Source organism: Canis aureus, chromosome 10 (genome assembly GCF_053574225.1).
Source record: "Canis aureus isolate CA01 chromosome 10, VMU_Caureus_v.1.0, whole genome shotgun sequence".
NCBI classification, from domain to species: Eukaryota; Metazoa; Chordata; class Mammalia; order Carnivora; family Canidae; genus Canis; species Canis aureus.
In genome coordinates this window covers 47,621,823-47,640,986 of record NC_135620.1, presented here as the reverse complement: position 1 = coordinate 47,640,986, position 19,164 = coordinate 47,621,823, and the positions used below count along the sequence as shown (strand labels likewise).

The window sequence follows — 19,164 nt, the reverse complement described above, 5'->3', positions numbered from 1 at the left end:
ATTAAAAGAAAGGGTGACATAAAGAACCCAAGTGTAATCAAGGGGGAAACAGGATACCAAATTTAAAGAGAGAAAATCTTTTCCTATCCTCCTAAGATCTGCTACTTCATAATGTCACCAGTCACTCCTAAGGAACCGCTTCCCAACTGGGGCCCATATATGTAGGTCACTTTTATGATAAAATAGCTATAGCAATATTACTCATAATAACTTCTTCTCCCCTTAGGGACACTTCCTAAAGCAGGCCTGGCTCAGGTGACCCCCCTCCTCCAACAGCGCTGGGGGAGAGGGCCACGTGCTGGCCACTCTTCCACCTAGGCCTCTCTGACAACATCCTCAAGACTTTTTCAACCAATGTGGCTCAGGAACTTCTCTTAAGGCTCTTCTCTGATGAAAAGACCCTGCCAGGCCAAACCTCCCCTATGTTCACACCTACAAATAGCAGCACTTTAAAGTCACACTCAGGATTATATAAACCAAATTATGATGTATCTGCTTGCTGTTAAATATAAGCCCACTATTCAAAAACCAGTCAGAGCTGACCATGAAAAATAACGTTAAAGCAGAACCAGAGAAGGGCTTTTTATATCTATTTTAAATCTTTAGATCTTATTCTTTTAGTCTGAGGGATTTACCCTTTTAAGGATGTGCTTTATTCAGTCCCACTTTCAAAAAGTGTTTAAAGCAGCTCATGTAAAAATATGAGCATATATTCACAAGATAAAGTTAAGAAATATCAAAATACAAAAAACAAAGGATTCTTGAGTTTTTTAAAAAAAACAATAAAATAGTTAAAAATACAAAAAGTAGAAATTCAGCAACAGTATAAAGAAGAGTATCACTTATGTCAGCAAAAAGAATGTACTCTTTAGTTTCTAGTTAGGAGACTTGAAAAAGGTGATTTGTTGGAATTAAATTGGTCTCTCTGAAAATACATGGTTACTTAGAAGCTATAGGAAATGATGCCTGTGTGTGATTGGTAGTGATTAAAACCCTATTTTAAAGAAACACGAAACACTCCTTTCCTTCACCTCACTCCCCAAGTACAAAATTGCCCTCTCTCCTCATCTCTCACTTCTCTGTTTGGGTGCTCGTACTGCAAAGGAAAGATATGATTTTTCAGGACACTCACACAAGGCAATAAGAGATCATATTTTAGAAAATGAGAGGCCAGTCTCATAGTCACTGTCTCAGGAGTAGGGCAATTATGAGGAACACTGAAATGGATCCTTAGAGAGGTAGTGTCTTGAGAGAGAGGAAATGAGAGGGCACAGGAAACATGAAATGTGTGCCTTTGAGTCCATAGATTAGCAAATCTCTGACCACAAAGGTTTAGCTGCTGCCACGCTGGAGAAAACAAGCAGGAAAGAAGGACAGTCCCGATTACTGATTGACAGAAGTTTCCAGGGCAAAGCAGAATTATTTAAAGGCACCTCAAGTGGAATCTGATTGCACATCCTCATGAAGTGCCAGTATAAATGATTCACATTTCCTGGTGGCCAGAGTGGTTGCAGAGCCAACCAGTAATCTGTTGTCTCAGAGGTTTTAACATTTTTTAATTCAAATCAGCAGCACTGCCTGGTGTGTTTAAAGTCCTACATCTGATGAGTCCTGTAATTAAAGACCCACATCACCTTTGAGCAGCCACTTCAAGGTCTGCCTGCATCTTGTGCTCAATTTGCTTTTTCACTTGAGGTGAAAAATCTAATTATATGAACAACAAATAGTGTTATTCTTTTCCCCTCTTGGCAAAAGCCCTATGTTAAGTGTCACCAATTATTTAGCTAATCATAACACTATGCATAGCACTGCTAATCCCTTAACAGCATCATTTACTCTGGGTCAAGAAGTTCACTCTCCCTTAGTTGCTAATGAATTTCTTTTCTTGGATTCATTGGGTATGACCTCGAAAGCACGTCAAAGAGCTACTTTAGCATTAAGATTGTCACCTGGATAGACGACATCCTGTGTCATGTAGAAGCAAGAAAGCTTCAAATTAGAAATAACTGATTTCAAATCAAGTAGATTCACTCATCTAAAAATTAAAAATCTCCCTATGCAAGAATTGCTCTTCAATGGGTATAAGTTTCAGTCATGCAAGATGATTAAATTCTAGAGATCTGCTGGACAGCACTGTACCTATAGTTAATAATGCTGTGCTGTACTCTTAAAATTTTGTTAAGAGGGAAGATCTCATGCTAAGTATCTTTACCATGATAACAAAAAATTAACAAGTGTTTATGGAGAGTGTACTATGTACCCAGTGCCATAACTTACTAATTATGTCACACAAGAAAAATTGTTTAATTTCACAAGCATTGGTTTTTCCCTAAATGCAAAACAGACATAATAGTACTTCAGGCACACAATTGTTTTGTTAAGATCAAAGAAGAGGCTATGTGATAATAATTGTTATATTTGATGTATTTCATTCTGGCTCAGTGCTAAACACAATACAAAGCATTTGACACAAATTAGCACAATATTTGGTTCATGGTGGCTACCCAAAAAGGTTCATTTATTCCTTTTTCTTCCTACAAGATCCCTGACCAAATCACTCACCAAGACATTGGCACTGTTTGTCTCCATTCTTCAGAAAATCTCTTGCTGCTCTGCTTCTTTGAAACAAAAATGTAATTCACTATTAGCACGGGAGGTGAAAAGCCCATCGTGAAAATATAAATACGTTATAGTGTGTGTATACCAGAGGAGCTGGATGACTTCAAGATAATATTTCTAACTCCTTCTTTTGCAGCCTATTTATGAGATAAGCAGGTGATAGCAGTTTCCATTGTGAAGCTTGAAATCCATCAAATAAAAAAAATAATAAAAGGAGGAGAAATAAGAAATGTATCTAACTCATCTTGCAGTTCATTTCCTTCCCATTTCTTGTTTTTTGTTATTGTTGTTGTAGTTTTGCCAAGAATGTCCTCAGGGTTAACATTTCCCAGCAGCAATCCCTCTTTTCACACAATCTGCTCATTTTAGAGATTTTTCCCCTTAAGTTCCTCTTGTTTCACTATATTTCTCTGCATGTCACACCTTGTCAAAGAACAACTCAGAAATACTCAGTTGAAGCATGGCTTAGCAGACGTTAGCCCATGGGCCAAATTCAGCCTCTTTCTGATTTTCTATGGTCCATGAACTAATTTTTTTTTTCATTTTTAAATGGTTAAAAATAAATCAAAAGAAGAATAGTGTTTCATAACACAGAAGGCTATATGAAAAACAAATTTCAGTATCTGTAAATAACAAAGGTAACATCACCAAGATGGTAACAGCACTTTCCTGACTTTGGTCATCTTCACGAAAAGAATTAACTATAGTTCATGGGCAAGACACCATTGAGAAAATTCTAGAACATACTGCTGAAACAATGCCTGCACCATAAAAACCAAGACAGGCTACATTAGAAGGATGAGAGGAATAGCTACACATTAACACATTGCCTGTCCTCAGGCTGGGTTAGCAGCACACCAAGAGGTCTCCTCTGAGGCTACAGTTCCTCCAGTGAAAAAAACAGATCACGGTGGATGTTCCCCTCCCTCAGCATATGGGTTACTTCTTGGGAACCCCCACTCTGGTCTCACTTCATGGAGATCTCAGAGGAATCTGTCAGGCTTGACCACCGGAATCTGATTGTGATGCAAAAGGGAGAAACTGGCAACAAAGGGCATGTAGATGTTAGCAAACCACATTCCTATGTGCAACACCCAAGTAAGCAGTCCCAATTTTGCTCATCTGCAAAGCCAAGACAGTGGCACAGTCTGACCAAGAAACTAGACAGAGTGTAGGTCCGCTTGATTTGGATCTTCAAGCAAAAAACCTTGCCAGCCCTAGAGCCGGGTTTGCCCCCACTCAAACAGGAGAGCTGACTCACAGCTCACTGCTATGTGTAGCTCTTGGCTCTACCTTATCAGGAAGGCTAACCAGAACACCTGAAAGCTGCTTAGCCCAGCAATGCTCAAGCAGAGACTATGGTAGGCAGAGAAGATAGTGTGAAGAACAAAGCCAGTGGCAGTTTAGCCAGGGGACCTGGGGAGCAGGTCAGCTTGAGTCAAGGCCACAAAAAAGAACCTTTTCAGGTTATAACCCATTAATGAGCATAGCTCCCACACTCTCTACCAGAAACACCTAGAGGGATGCTTGTAGCTGGTCCAAAAGGGCAAGGGAGACAATTCCTAGCTTCATCCACAGCTGAGTGTAGCTCCTGCCTGTGCCCCACCCCACAAACCAAAAAACCTGAGCAGGAACATCTGGGAGGCTGCTTGAACTGGCTCTCCCATTCTGACCAGGCGGGAGAGAAAATCCACTTTAAAGACACACATAGATTGAGAGTGAAGGGATGGGAGAAGACACTTAAAGCAAATGGTAACAACACAACAAAAGCAGGGGTAGGTAAAAGCAGGTACACATACGTATCAGACAAAAAAATTAAAAATGGTAAAAAGAGACAGAGAAACTGATTATATTAATACAGGTACTCATCCATCAAGAAGATATAACAATTGTAAATATTTATGCACCTAATATCAGAACACCTAAATATATAAAGCAACAACTATCAGAGCTAAAAGAATAAACAGAAATACATTAATAGTGCACAATGAAAGATCCAGTCATCCAGACAGAATATCAATTGGGAAACAGTGGATCTGAATACACTATAAACCAAACAGACCTAACTGACATATATACAAAATGTTCTATCCAACAGAAATACAACATTCTTCTCAAACACACATGAAACATTTCCAGGGTAGACAATAGGTTAGTCCAAAAACAAGCCTTAGAAAATTAAAAAAGAATCATACCAAGTTCCTGATCACAAAATATAAAACTAGAAACCAGTAGCAAGAGGAAAAGTGGAAAATCCACAAATTATATGGAAGTTGAACACTCTTTTGAACAACCAATGGATCAAAGAAGAAATTAAAGGGGAGATAAGTATACTAAAACAAATGAAAATAGAAACATAACATAGCAAAACTTATGGGAGGCAGCATAAGCAGTTCTAAGAGGAAAGTTCATAGCAATAAATGCCTACATTAAAAACAAGAAAGATCTCCATCTAACATTGCACCTTAATAAGGAACTCAAAAAAGAACAACAAACTGAGCCCAAAGTTAACAGAAGGAAGGAAATAATAAAGATCAGACCGGAAATAAATGAAATAGAGAACAGAAAAACAATACAAAATATTAACAAAACTAAGAGTTAATTCTTTGAAAAGGTAAAAATTGATAAACTTTTAGATAAACTAACCAAGGAAAAAGAAGAACACAAATTAGAAGTATAAATGAAAAAAAAAAAGACATTTTAACTGATGATACAGAAATGCAAAGAATCATAAAAGGCTATTCTAACACAATAATATGCTAACAAATTAAATAACCTAAAAGGAATAGAAAAATTCTTAGAAACATACAACCTACCAAGACTGAATCAGGAAGACACGGAAAGTATGAACAGACCAATTACTAGTAAGGAGAATGAATCATTAATCAAGTAACTCCAATGAAGGAATTACCAGATAGCTCTACTATGGACTTTATCAAACATTTATAGAGAAGTGTCATTTTTCCCCAAACTCTTCTAAAAATTGGAAAGGAAGGAAAACTCTTGAACTCATTTTATAAGGCCAGCATTACCCTGACACCAAAGCCAGGAAAGGGCAGTGAAAAGAAAAAAAAACAAAAAACAAAAAAACAAAAACAAAAACAATATCCTTGATAAATATAAATGCAAAATGTGTCAATAAAATGCTAGCAAAACAAATTCAGCAGCACTTAAAAAGGATCATTGACCATGATCAGGTAGGATTTACTCCTGGAATACAAGAGTAGTTCAAAATACACTAATCAATAAATCTCATACATCAAATAAATACAATAAAAGAAATCATATGATCATCTCAGAAGACACAGAAAAATCATTGGGCAAAATTCAGCATCTGTTCATTATAAATACTTAACAAATTAGGTATAAAGGGAATATACTTCATTTGTGGCAAGCCCACACCAAATATCATACTCAATGGTAAAAGACTGAAAACATTCCTCTAAAATCAGGAACAAGAAAAGAGTGACCACTCTCACCACTCCTATTTAAGACAGTATTGGAATTCCTAGCCAGAGCAATCAGCAAGAAAAAGAAATAAGAGTTGTCAGAATTGGAAATAAAGAACTAAAATCTCCTCTATTTGCAGATGACATGATTTTAAATAGAGAAAATCCTGAAGACTCCACCAAAAAAATGTTATATCTAATCAATATGGTTTCAGGAAAGTTTCAAGACACAAAATTAATATAAAAACTATAAATATATAAAACAGGTAGCAGGGCGCCTGGGTGGGTCAGTCCGTTAAGCACCTGCCTTTGAAATACCCACCATTTGCTTCAACGTGGATGGAACTGGAGGGTATTATGCTGAGTGAAGTAAGTTAGTCGGAGAAGGACAAACATTATATGTTCTCATTCATTTGGGGAATATAAATAATAGTGAAAGGGAAAATAAGGGAAGGGAGAAGAAATGTGTGGGAAATATCAGAAAGGGAGACAGAACGTAAAGACTGCTAACTCTGGGAAACGAACTAGGGGTGGTAGAAGGGGAGGAGGGCGGGGGGTGGGAGTGAATGGGTGACGGGCACTGGGTGTTATTCTGTATGTTAGTAAATTGAACACCAATAAAAAAAAAAAAATGAAAAAAAAAAAAAAAAAAAAGCACCTGCCTTTGGCTCAGGTCATGATTCCAGGGTCCTGGGATAGAGCCCTGCAATGGGTTCCCTGCTCCACGTAGAGCCTGCTTCTCCCTCTCCCTCTGCCTGCTGCTCCCCCTGCTTGTTCTCTTTCTCTCTATGTCACGTAAATAAATAAAAATTCTTAAAAAACCTCAGTAGCATTTCTATACACTAACAAAAAATTATCTGTATAAGAAATAAAACTAGTTATAATAGCATCAATAACTTAGCATCCAAGTACTTAGGAATAGTCTTAACCCAAGAGGAGAGAGATCTCCACCGAAAACTGTAAGACACTGATCAAAGAAATCAAAGAAGATATAAATAAATCCAAATGCATCCTGTGTTTATGAATTAGTACTATTAAAATGTCCATACTACACAAAGCCATCTATAGATTCAATGCAATCTTTATCAAGACTTCCATGGCATTTTTTATATAAGTAGAAAAACCAATTTTAAAATTCTTGTGGAATAAATAAATAAATAAATAAATAAATAACAAAATTCTTGTGGAATCACAAAAATCCTCAGACAAAACAATCTCAACCAAGAAGAACAAAGCAGAAAGCATCACAATTCCTCATTTCAAGCTAAATTATAGAGCTATAGTAACCAACACAGCATGATAGTGGCATAAAAACAGATGCGTAGATTAATGGAACAGAATCAAGAGCCCAGAAATAAATCATGTATATACAGTCAATGAATATTTGACAAGGAAACTGAGAATACACAATGTAGAAAAGACAGAGACAGTCTCTTCAATAAACAGTGCTGGGAAAACTGGGTAATTCATGTAAAAGAAAGAAACTAGACCTCTATTTTATACCACTTATAAAAATTCATTCAAAATGAATTAAAGATTTAAACATAAGACTGGAAACCCTAAAACTTTTAGAAGAAAACATGGGGGAAACCTCCTAGATATGGATTTTGGCAAGCATTTTTTGCATGTGACACCCAAACAGAAGCATCAAAATAAGAAATAAGCAAGCGGAACTACATCAAACTAAAATAAATAAATAAATAAAAACCTTTGCACAGCAAAGAAACTATCAACAAAATGAAAAGGCAACCTGCATAATGGGAAAGAAATATTTGCAAACCATATATCTGGTAAGGGATTAATATCCTATGTGTGTGTGTGTGCGTGTCTATGTGTGTATTTAAAATAAAATATATATATTTTTAAAAGTCACACAACTCTATAGCAAAAAAAAAAAAAATTATCTCATTAAAAATACACAAAGGACCTGAATAGATATTCTTCTAAAGATGATTCCATGAATGCGAATACATGAAAAGGTGCTCAACATCACTAATCATCAGGGAAATGGAAATCAAATCAGAATGGGATATCACCTCATGCCTGTTGGAATAGCTATCATCAAAAAGACATAGAATAACAAATGTCAGTGAGAATGTGGAGGAACGGGAACCCTTTTGTGCATTGTTGGTGGGATTTAAATTGGTACAGTTACTATGGAAAACATTATGGAAATTCCTCAAAAAATTAAAAATATAACTACTACAGGATCCAGCAATTCCACTTCTGGAAATATATCCAAAGGAAATGAACACACTATGTCAAAGAGATATCTGTACCCTTAAGTTTACTGTAGCATTATTTATAATAGCCAAGACATGGAAACAACCCAAGTGTCCATAGATGGATATATGGGTAAAGAAGTTGAAATACACCCACATACACCATTGCTCAGCCATAAAAAAGAAAGGAAATCTATGAAAGAAAACAGTCCTTGAGCAGTAAGATGGAGTCGTTGAAAGAGGAATTCCATTATTTGAGGAGTTTCTAAGAAACACTGCTATTTCAGAGGTATGATGTGTCTGTCTCAACAATAATAATAAATCAGTGATGGCTGCTGGTAGCCTATCCGTGGAATTTTAGTTAAGTACCCAGTATTTCTTTTTGAGTTTTCAGTTTCTCTTTATTTCTAACTCAGATCCCACATGAGCCAGGTGGACTTTACTCTTTACATGGGGACTTTACTCTTGATTCTGTATCATTAACTAAGGATCCACCTGGGATATTGGCTGCAGAGTAACATAGAAGTAACTATATATCAGAGAGAGGAGGAAGTCCAAGAGCAGAAGGGAGATCAAAAATTCTTTAGGAAACCTGGAATTCAACTTGTATGTAGTTTTCTCTTCAGCCTAGACCTAACCAAGGAAAGGAAATCCCATGGATAATGGCAGCTAACTTTAAATAACCAAGTGACCTTTTCTCTAAGTTAATGATGGTTTCATTTTTCTCCTAAATTTTTACCCAGACACAAGAAGGTGTTTCAGTCATCTGAACTACTTCTGCTGGTTAGTTGGGCCTCTAAAAGTTTGAGCTACCTCACTGCTATCGGAGCTCTAGTCAGCCTTAAGTTGTGGTTTGGACATTCTAGCATGGGAACTTTGAAACAGGGCAGAAATCCTCACATTTACTAATGATATCCAGTATCTCACATGCATCCTGGTAAATTATTATCAGGCACTAAATAAATCAGTAATATCTGGAGGGGAGTGGTTATCTTCAAAAACATGGGAAGGGAAGATGACCCAATCAAAAGTATAGGTCATATTTTGATATGGTAAGCACACAAACATACACCCCTGAGATATGCATTTTTAAAACAATCAAATGTGCTATTTATGATAAACAGTTGCTATCCACTATTCTCTAGTCTTAATGGGTGTGACTATGGTAAAGGATATACAAATTGGTGAAATTAAATAAATCTTGTAATGATTTCTGCATAGCTTGCATCATTAATTCCATGTTCATTTCTGTCCCTTTCCTCTGAATTTCCTTGAAGCTCTGTAAAATATTAACAATAGCAGTTAATTGTTGTGTTGACTACAAAAGGGGAACATAGCTGTGTTGACTGCAAATGGGAACATAGCTATACATGAGGCTATAAGAACCTCACCAGAGTAGTCTGAGGCCAGATGTCAAACCCAAGAGTTGAAAAGACAGCTGCCAATCTTGAAATTACTTAGAAATAGCTCATTTAAGGAGTCTGAAGGATTTATTTACTTACTTATTTAAAGATTTTATTTATTTGATTGAGAGAGAAAGTGAGAGACAGAGCACAAACAGAGGAGGAAGGGCCACGGGGGGCGGGGGGGGGGCGGAAGCAGACTCCCCACTCAGCAGGGAACCAATGAAGGGCTAGATCCCAGGGCCCTGGGATCATGTACTCAGCTGAAAGCAAACACTTAACCAACTGAGTGACTCAGGCACCCCAAGAGTTTGAAGAATTTAAATAAAGGGATTTGGTTTAAAAAAAACAAAAGGAGGGAGAAAAGTATTATAAATGGTCCCAAGTCTTATGGACAAGAATATTCACTTTTCACTATTAAATAAAAATCAAGAAAAAGGCAATTAAGTCTTAATACTAAAACTCTTAGTGTTTTGTTTTTAACCAGATGGATAGCACTTACAACAACCTAATAATATCTATTAATTAACTCATAGCTAAGTTTTTCTCTCTCTGAATTGTAGTTTCAATAATAGTCTGGAGCTTTCTTAAAAAGCCAGGGCATTTAGAGCATAGAAGTTAAGTTTCTTAGGTTTAGAAACTCTTGAATTCTCTTATTCTATACAGATAAAAGCACTAGATATACCCTATAGATCAACCTGAATAAGAATTTTTTTTTTAATTTAAGAGGCTTTAAAATGTGCTTATTAGTCTCCTCCAAATAGGTAAATGTATTTCAACCTATTTGCTTAGAAAACCATGTAAACACAGTAAAGGAATAGTCTCAGTATCCTGGGAAAGGTAGGGAAATTTGGAAGCAGGTATTCTCTGTAGTACAGAGTCATTTTTCTGGTCCTAATTCTTGGGTAGGCATCTAAGCATAGGAACAGAATTTCCTAACTCTAGTATAAGGAGTTCACTGTTAGAAGTTCATTGTTTCTCACCCCTTCAGACAAGAAGCTGTTTTCTCTAACGTTTGTCCAGAGGGATTGCAAGTTAAGATAAGGGCTTAACCTGAGGTCTGTCTACACTTTGTTCAAGCCACTCAAAGGTTTTCCTCACATCTTGATTTAGTTCATATGTGAATTTCTGTAAAATTGTTCTATTACTTTCAAGAGAGATGAGAAAAAAAATGCACTCAGAATACTTCAGGTTTTTCAGGTCTTAATGAGGAGACATGAAACTTAAGATAAGCCAAAACTAGTAATTCCCATTCAATCTGCATTTTCTCTTCAATACATATTCAAATTTTTATATAAACAGTGTTAAGAAAAAAAAAAAAAGCAAAACTCAGAATTCAGAATAAAATTCTCTTCTCTTTAAATGGTAGATCTTTGGGCACCTGGTTGGCTCAGTCAATAGAACATATGACTCCTGATCTTGGGGTGGGAAGTTCAAGCTCTACATTGGGCCCAGAGCTCACTTAAAAAAAATAAATGAATGAATGGCAGATCTGTCTGAAGTACACAAAAAAATCACACAGTAACTAGTTTTCAAAAGGTCCTGGGGGAGAGTGATACAGAGATACAGGGATCTGGCCATAAATACAAAAAGTGCTATAAATATAAAGAGACTATGAACAAGGCTTGTTTGAGGATTTTTAAAAATCTGGTTTTGCTTTCTTCATTTATAGATATGGAGACAGAGAAACTAATAGCTTCAGTTTCACAATCATGTCAAAAGCAAATACACTTTGTGCCCATTACTTGATTTTTGCCTTTTGAAGATTTCATAGACTTTCATAAACAAACAGTGCTATCACAGCTAGAACACCATATCTAGACTACTGGAGTGCATACAAACATGACAGACAACACAAAGAATTCTATCAGTGATGGAAGAGCAAATGGTCAGTGGTGTAGGAAGTGACACATGACTTCTCAACCCTGTGACTCAAACCACCAGCCAGTGATCTGAATAAATGTAGTCAGTTTAGCAGCAATGAGATGGAGGACTCAGAACTCAGGTGATACTAGGATCATCCCTGCAGACATACAAGAATCACAGCATGAAGAGACATCCAGATTTTTTGACTCTTGATACCAGATTCCCTATTGCTGGACCACTCAACTACAGAGACCAGATGATCAGACCACACAATACTTTCCCATGTTACTGTCACCAATCAAGAGAAAGGAATAACCATACAAAAATCATAACCAGGACAAAACTAGACTGGGTCAGGAACCAGATTCAGTTCATGCATATTAAAAGTTATCTGCTAAATAGAGGGATTCTGTAAAGATAGGAGAGGATGAAATATAAAGGAATCAGTCGTAAGCCATGAACCAAGCAGTACACAGATAATAACAGTTTAGTAATATACTATAATTGCTAAATATATTTATTTCATTCAATTTTACCTTGGAGGCTCTAGAAAATGCTATAGGACTAGAAAATTTATCAATCGGTTTAAATATTAAAAATGATTTTTTGCAGATTTTACTGTATGCCAGGAAAATTCAAGCAGCTTCAGTTAAAAACAACAACAAACAACAACAACAACAAACCTGGAAGTAACAAGAAAGCTTAGTAAGATGCTAAATAAAATGTAAATTTAATAAATATAAGTATAAAATGATTAAAAGTAGCTTCTCTTTATATCAGTTAAAAATAGTGTTGAGATAAAAAAATTTTTAAAGGCTGCATATATAGATGCAACATACCCGCAAACCCCAACTAAATACCATGAGCACAAAAATTTCAACTATGTTAATTATGTTTATTTTGAGGTGGTGGATTATGGGTTAGGATTAATTTCTTCCTTACCCATATATGTGTTAAGTTTTTCTGCAATCAGCATGTATTATTTAAATGGTGCTCTCCAAAATGAGCTGTTGTCACCTGGGAGGAGGGAGTATGATGGCAGGTAGGCAGTGATGAGCATGGTGGCATAAGATGGAACAAGTTGATACATCAGGGTAAGGAGAGAAAATATTACAACTTCTATGTATGACTTCTTATTCTTATGTTAGAGAAATACGTATCACTTACAGCAATCCAAGTATCCTGAGAATACTGCCAGAAGGATTGGGATGACAGTGAGTGGCATCTTCATTTGTTCACTTTTGGCATACTCAACAGTTTTACACCTGGACTCTGCCTAATTAAATGGATTTGTAGATTACATTATCTCAAATGATACAATACTTGGCAACAGAAACAATGTGATACTTTGTAATGAGATAGTAAGTAATCACAGCAACTCCTATCACACAGATATTCACTGTTAATTACCTGGCAACATTTTTAATCAAAGGTGAATAATACATTTTTCATTTTCCCAAAAATATAAAACAAAGAAATGTCTCAAAATGACTGATATTTTCTGTAATAACAAGTGGTGGTCAGTGGTTTATTACACAGCAGTTAGTGAAAAACTATAATTATGATCTTTACTTTCAAGTTAAATGTGACATTTCAACAGTGGATGAGAAAGCAACTGCTTTTAAAAGGAAATTTGGAAAATAGAGAACATCTATTTGTAGGAACAGGACATTTGTAGGACTGGTATCAGATCAGAGAAGTGGGAATTTGTGAGCCAAATTACAAAAAAATCTTTGCCTAATTGGTTGATGAAGGAAAATGTCCTAGAATCTTGTGGAGTATTTCCTAGTATCTGCCTGGCAAAGAGTATTTTTTTAAATGTCTGTTAAATAAGTGAATATGCAGGTGCAAAGAGTCTCAGATTTTCTGTATTTCCTGTAATGTCCCAGTCCTGGCATTTGATAATTTTAGATGCTCAGATTATAGGAGCCCAGCAATCAGAGATTGTCAGAATCAAACAGATTATTGGATTTTTTTTTTCCCAGAGAAATTAGATAAGTTTCCCTAGAACATAATCCTTTCATCTGATTCTCACAGCAGACCTGATGAGGTGAAGTATTAAATTTCAAAATGCATAAATATTTTTTTTTATTCTCTGTTCCTCCTTGGAGAGAGAATTTAATATTCTGAAGAATGCAGAGATTGATTCAAAAGCTTGTAGTAGGTTACATTCCTCCCTATCAGTTATCAGCTCTGCAACCCTTGGCCAGTAACTTGCCATCTGAGCCCCAGTCTCCCCAACTAAGGAATGGTAAGACTGTTACTGATATTACCCAGAGGTGTGCAGCATATACTGCAACTAACAACATCAATTTTGGTTTGGGTTGTTACTCCTCAATCCCTGCCTCCATCAGATGCTCCCCAGATTGTGCTCAGAGAAACTGTTAGCCCAAGTCAAGGAAGTACTAATTGGGTTCCCTGTAGGGGAGCCTAGACTTGCCTGGAGCACTTTGGCTTCTTTCTCTTTGTTCCATTTATCTTTCAGCTGTGAGTGGATTTTCTTCTCTTAATATTACTTTGGCTATTTTACTGAGGACAAATCCCCCTGGCTATGTCTGTGTGTATAACCCAGTCTCTCTCAACGGAGAGACAGTGCCCTTCCCCAACGAGACAAAATATGCTTTGAGAGCAGCTCTAAACTACCACTGTTATTACCTCCTGTCTTGTTGTTCTGTGGCAAATTCTGAGGTGTCTCATTTTTATTTCTTTTCAATTCTTCATCTCCCACCCGGAAAGAGCTCACCAACACCTCCTGCTTCATAAAAATTGCTTTCTGATTCTGAAAAGGCATTTACTCTCTGGTACATTCTTCAGCCCTTCACATCTTTTCTGAACAGATAGTTTTCTTTGTTCCTTTTCAAGTTGGGAGAAAAACTTCAACTAATCCCAGCAAGATGTAAATCCTGTCATTTGCAAATGTTTCTGCTTCAGGTGAACATAGAAGACATTTAGTGAGCATATATGATATACTGAGTAATATGCTTGCAGCTTAGAGATGAATAGAACACAGTTCCTCATCTACAAGGAGTTCACAGAATAGATCAACATGAAAATTATCACATGGTGGTGCCAAGAATGCCCCTGTAGAGAGAAGGGTCTAATTTCTAGCCAGAGGCTTTTTTATGCAATTATTCCTATCTTGCCTTGTTTCAGAAAAGACTTACACTTTTTCATGTTGATTTAACTTGTACAAGCCTCTTCAGAATTTTGTCTTTCTTTGTTTATTTACTGCACTTTGGAATATCTCTTGGATCATTTTAGTCCATGCCCTACCCGGGCATAGAGTGATCGGTGGCCAGAGCTAGATGTAATGCAGATTAAATGCAGTCATTCTACAGCATAGTAGAGGTAATGCTGGGGAAGTAAGAAAAATCCAAAAGAAAACACCCATGGTTCCGGAGAGAACCTGGCCAATACAGGTGACCAAACTGAAGCTGTTCAGACTGAAGATAATACTATAAAGACCCATGACAGCTGCTGTATTAGTTACCTACAGCTGCATAACAAATTCCCACCAACTTAGCAGCCTAAAAAAAATAGGTATTTATTGTCACAAAGTTCTGTAAGTCAGAAGTTCATTTTGGCTAAGTTGGGTTGTTTGATCAGGGTTTCAAACTCGAGATGTCACGTCAATTAAATTCTCTTTTGGAGGCTTCAGGGAAGAATTTCCAAGCTCATTCAGATTGTTGACAGAATTCGTTTCTATGATGGTGTATATCTGCAGTCATGTCCTCTGGCTGGTAGTTGGCCGAAGGTCACTCTCAGCTCATGAAGACTATTCTCAGGCCCTTGAATATTGGCTCCTACCATATTCAAAGTCAGCTACAGTTGATCTCCATCACATGGAATCCATCGCATGCTTCAAATCTCAGACTTCAAAGCACAGACTTTTTAAGGATTCACCTGATTAGGCCAGGTCCACAAAGGATAGTTGCCTTTCTTAAAGTCAACTGTGCCAGGTAACATAACCTAATCATGGAGATGCTATCCCATCATAATCTTGGTCACACCAACACTCAATGGAAGAGGATTATATAAGAGACCCCAAGCAAAGAAAACTTGGGGGCCATTGAGCATGTCATCAACCACAGCTAGGTTCCCCTTTTGGTGCTGAGAATGGCTCGAGTCTCAAGGACTTTGAGAAAGGTGGGTCATCATGGACAGAGGGCCAAGAGGCTTATACACTCTGAGAGAAAAGTCAGGAAAGAACAGTATAGGAAATTACTATGATGCTTCAGTCTCTCCTCAGACCAGGGATTATGCTCTTATTATTGGAGATTATATTAGAATAGGCATTCTCTAAGAGATTGGAGCTCTCTTTGCAAGAGAACAGAGAGAGACTCCCAGGATGAGAATCCCCAAAACCCACCAAGTTTCCTAACTGGACACTGTATTTAATTTGAGCTTAGAAATAAATGTATTCCTAGCCTTGGTGTCTAAGGAAACATATGCATTTTAGTCAAATCAAAAAAATCTGGAAAAAAGCAAAAGCTACTTTTAGGTTGCACTATTTCTTAACCTTCTTGGCTAGGAGAGGGGTGTGAGCAAAGGCTGTTCTGGTACAATAAACCCTTAAACTAAAGGTAGTAACAGTTAACAGTACCCAACATCTTACTATGTGCAAGGCTCTGGGCTAAGCATTTTTCAGACATCATTTTGTTTAATTCCAGAAACAATTAAATAATACAAATAATACCTCTTAGAGGAGGATAAACAGAAAGATAAGCACACATATACCTTTCTAGGATTAAAGACACCTAGCAAGAGACCCCACCATGGTCCTTCCTATTGTGCATGGCTTGGATGTCTGAGGGGTGGGAAAAGAAATCTCCAAACGTCTGAAAGGCTGTGCAGAAATGAGGAAGCTGATTTACCCAACTCAGCTCCAGAGGTTGTGGTGTGCTGGCAAACAGTGAACAACTGGCTTTCCAAGGATTTCCTGATGAAGAATGGTCTTGGCAAATTTCTCTGAGTAAACATTCTCACTATGGGCAGTTTCAACCTCCAACCTAATGATATTGAATGCAGACTTATAAAGAGGGGCAACTTCAGGAAAAACAAAAAAATGGAAACAAATTTTTATTGATATACTAATGTATTTCGGGGAGTACCTGGGTGGCTCAGTAAGTTAAGGATCCAACTCTTGATTTCAGCACAGGTCATGATCTTAAAGTAGTGAGATCAAGCCCCACATCCAGCTCCTAGCGGAGCGTGCAGCCTGCTTAAGATTCTCTCTCCCTCTCCCTCTTCCTTTCTCCCACACTCGCCCACCAATGTTCATGCATGCCTACTCTCTAGAAAGAAAAGAAAGAATGAATAAATGAATTGTACAATAAGCAAAGCTCTGTAATGGAACAGACTCTCTCAAAAACTAAGGGTTCCCCACACTCTAGGTAATTGAAGCAGATCTTGATGCTGTCAGAGATAACTTTCAAATGAAATCTTGCATTAGAAGTTTTCAAAGATAAAGTGAAAAAGTAGAAGGGCTAAAGACATCTGGTAATTTCCTGTTCCTTCTACAGTATCTGTGGCCAGATCTCTCTTAATTTACAGGTAAGACATTTTTTCCATCAGCTGCTGAAGGATGGAGTTTATAGGACTTCCTTAATGAACTCAAGAGTGATGCCAAGGGGCCATCTCTTTTTTCCACATGTGAAATCCCTAGTCTTTCTCATTTTTCTTCTGTTTCAACATTTAAGGCTGAGGACTTCTAAAGTGTACTTAGTAAAAATCACATTCTTGGCAATTTTCTTCACACTGTCTCACAACGATTAGAACTATAAATAATAGAAAACTTAATTACAAATTTCTTTTTTTAAAGCACTGTTTAGAGATGTAGTGTTTAAATCTCCATAAAATTACACCTTTGAAATTGCTTAATTGTGTTTTTCCTGCCAATTTAAATTGCTCATAAAAGGAAAACTTTAAAAATATATAGTTTCTAATCCTTTCCCTGAATCATCACAGTAGCATTGCTTTTGCTCCAGAAGATAGCAGTGCTTGTACAAATACTGCAAACATCAGCAAATTAAGGTTAGGCCCACAGTGGTGTGGGAGGAAGAAGGAGGAGACACTTCAATCTACTGGTTTGGTTTAATTTATGTCTAATGGATTAAAAAAAAAAACGCCCACTTAAAAGTTTGCTTCTTACTCAAAACCTTGCACTTAAGTCATGTAGTAATAGTTATAAAAGGCTTTGTTAAATTTCCTTACAAAGATATTGTTCTCCAGGGCATAGGGACCTAGCTTTCTTTTTATTTTTTTTATTTTTTATTTTTTAGCTTTCTTTTTAATTGCAATTATTACTGTATTAGGCTCATTTATTTGCATAATAAAATAATCATTTGCATTTATACAATTCCTTTCTTCCTAGGAGCTCACATTCTCATGAAGCATATCTCACTCACAAAAAATATCCTATCTCCTGTATAGACATCTAGTAGATTTGTAAAACAGATATGTTTACCGAAAACTTTCCCTCTGTGCCCAACAGCCCCATCTACAAATAGGCCAACTTCAAAGTTACATCAAGTGCTATTTGTTTTGGTACAAAGGCCACCTTCCCAGGTTCCCACCAGTCAAAAGTTGTACCACATACAACCTTATATACATCCAGGGCAAAAAAGCAATGGAAAGAATAACTAAGGGGTCAAGTGCTGTAAAATGATAATCAGTGAGTATATAAATGCTACAAAAAATTCAACATTTGGCCTTCTGATCCTCTGTACAGGATATAAACTAGTAATTAGTTTCTTGCTAGGTTTTAGTATGTTACATAGTATGTGACATAGCATATTCTGGTGTTTCTCAGACCTGGCTATACGTTAGATGAACTTTAGAAACACTAACAAAAACTACCTGAGTGAGCTTTTACAAACCACAAATACTTAGGCCCACAACCAGGGATTCTGAATAAATTGATTCTGATTTTTTTTAAGATTTTATTTATTTATTCATGAGAGACTCACAGATAGAGGCGGAGACATAGGCAGAGGGAGAAGCAGGCTCCCTGCAGGGAGCCCAATGCAGGACTTGATCCTAAAACTGTAAGATCATGACCAGAGCCAAAGGCAGACACGCTCAACCACTGAGTCACCCAGGTGCCCCTGATTCTGATTTTTAAATGTGCATCAGCATTTTTTAAGCTCCTAAGGTGTCTAATGTATGGCTCAATATTGGTTATCATTGGTCTAGTGGACACAACTAGATTATTATTCAACCATAAACTAGCCATGTGATCCTGAGTAAAGTGTTAATCTCTGGGCCATAAAATATTTGGTTGAAAAATTAGGTATTTGGATTAGAAAGAGCTTTTCACTTCTAAACTCCTATGTTTTGAAACACTAAAAATGACCAGTTCTAACCAGTTTTTTTTAACAATAAATTTATTTTTTATTGTGTTCAATTTGCCAACATACAGAATAACACCCAGTGCTCATCCCATCAAGTGCCCCCCTCAGTGCCCATCACCCATTCACCCCACCCCCTGCCCTCCTCCCCTTCCACCACCCCAGTTCATTTCCCAGAGTTTGGAGTCTTTATGTTATGTCTCCCTTTCTGATATTTCCACCCATTTCTTCTCCCTTCCCTTCTATTCCCTTTCAC

The 19,164-nt window shown here is 36.9% G+C and overlaps 1 protein-coding gene across 10 annotated transcripts in view; it reads right to left on the bottom strand.

Moving 5' to 3' along the window:
• LOC144322332 (uncharacterized) overlaps window positions 1–19,164 on the bottom strand; it is a 360,447-nt gene that overhangs the window by 127,787 nt on the left and 213,496 nt on the right. The window contains exon 1 of one of the 10 annotated variants that reach the window (XM_077912224.1): window positions 2,563–3,603. The exons of the other annotated variants lie outside the window; for them this stretch is intronic. The gene's annotated coding sequence lies outside the window, so the exon portion shown is untranslated. Of the gene's footprint in view, window positions 1–2,562; window positions 3,604–19,164 lie in introns of those variants that run through there. 10 annotated transcript variants of the gene reach the window in all.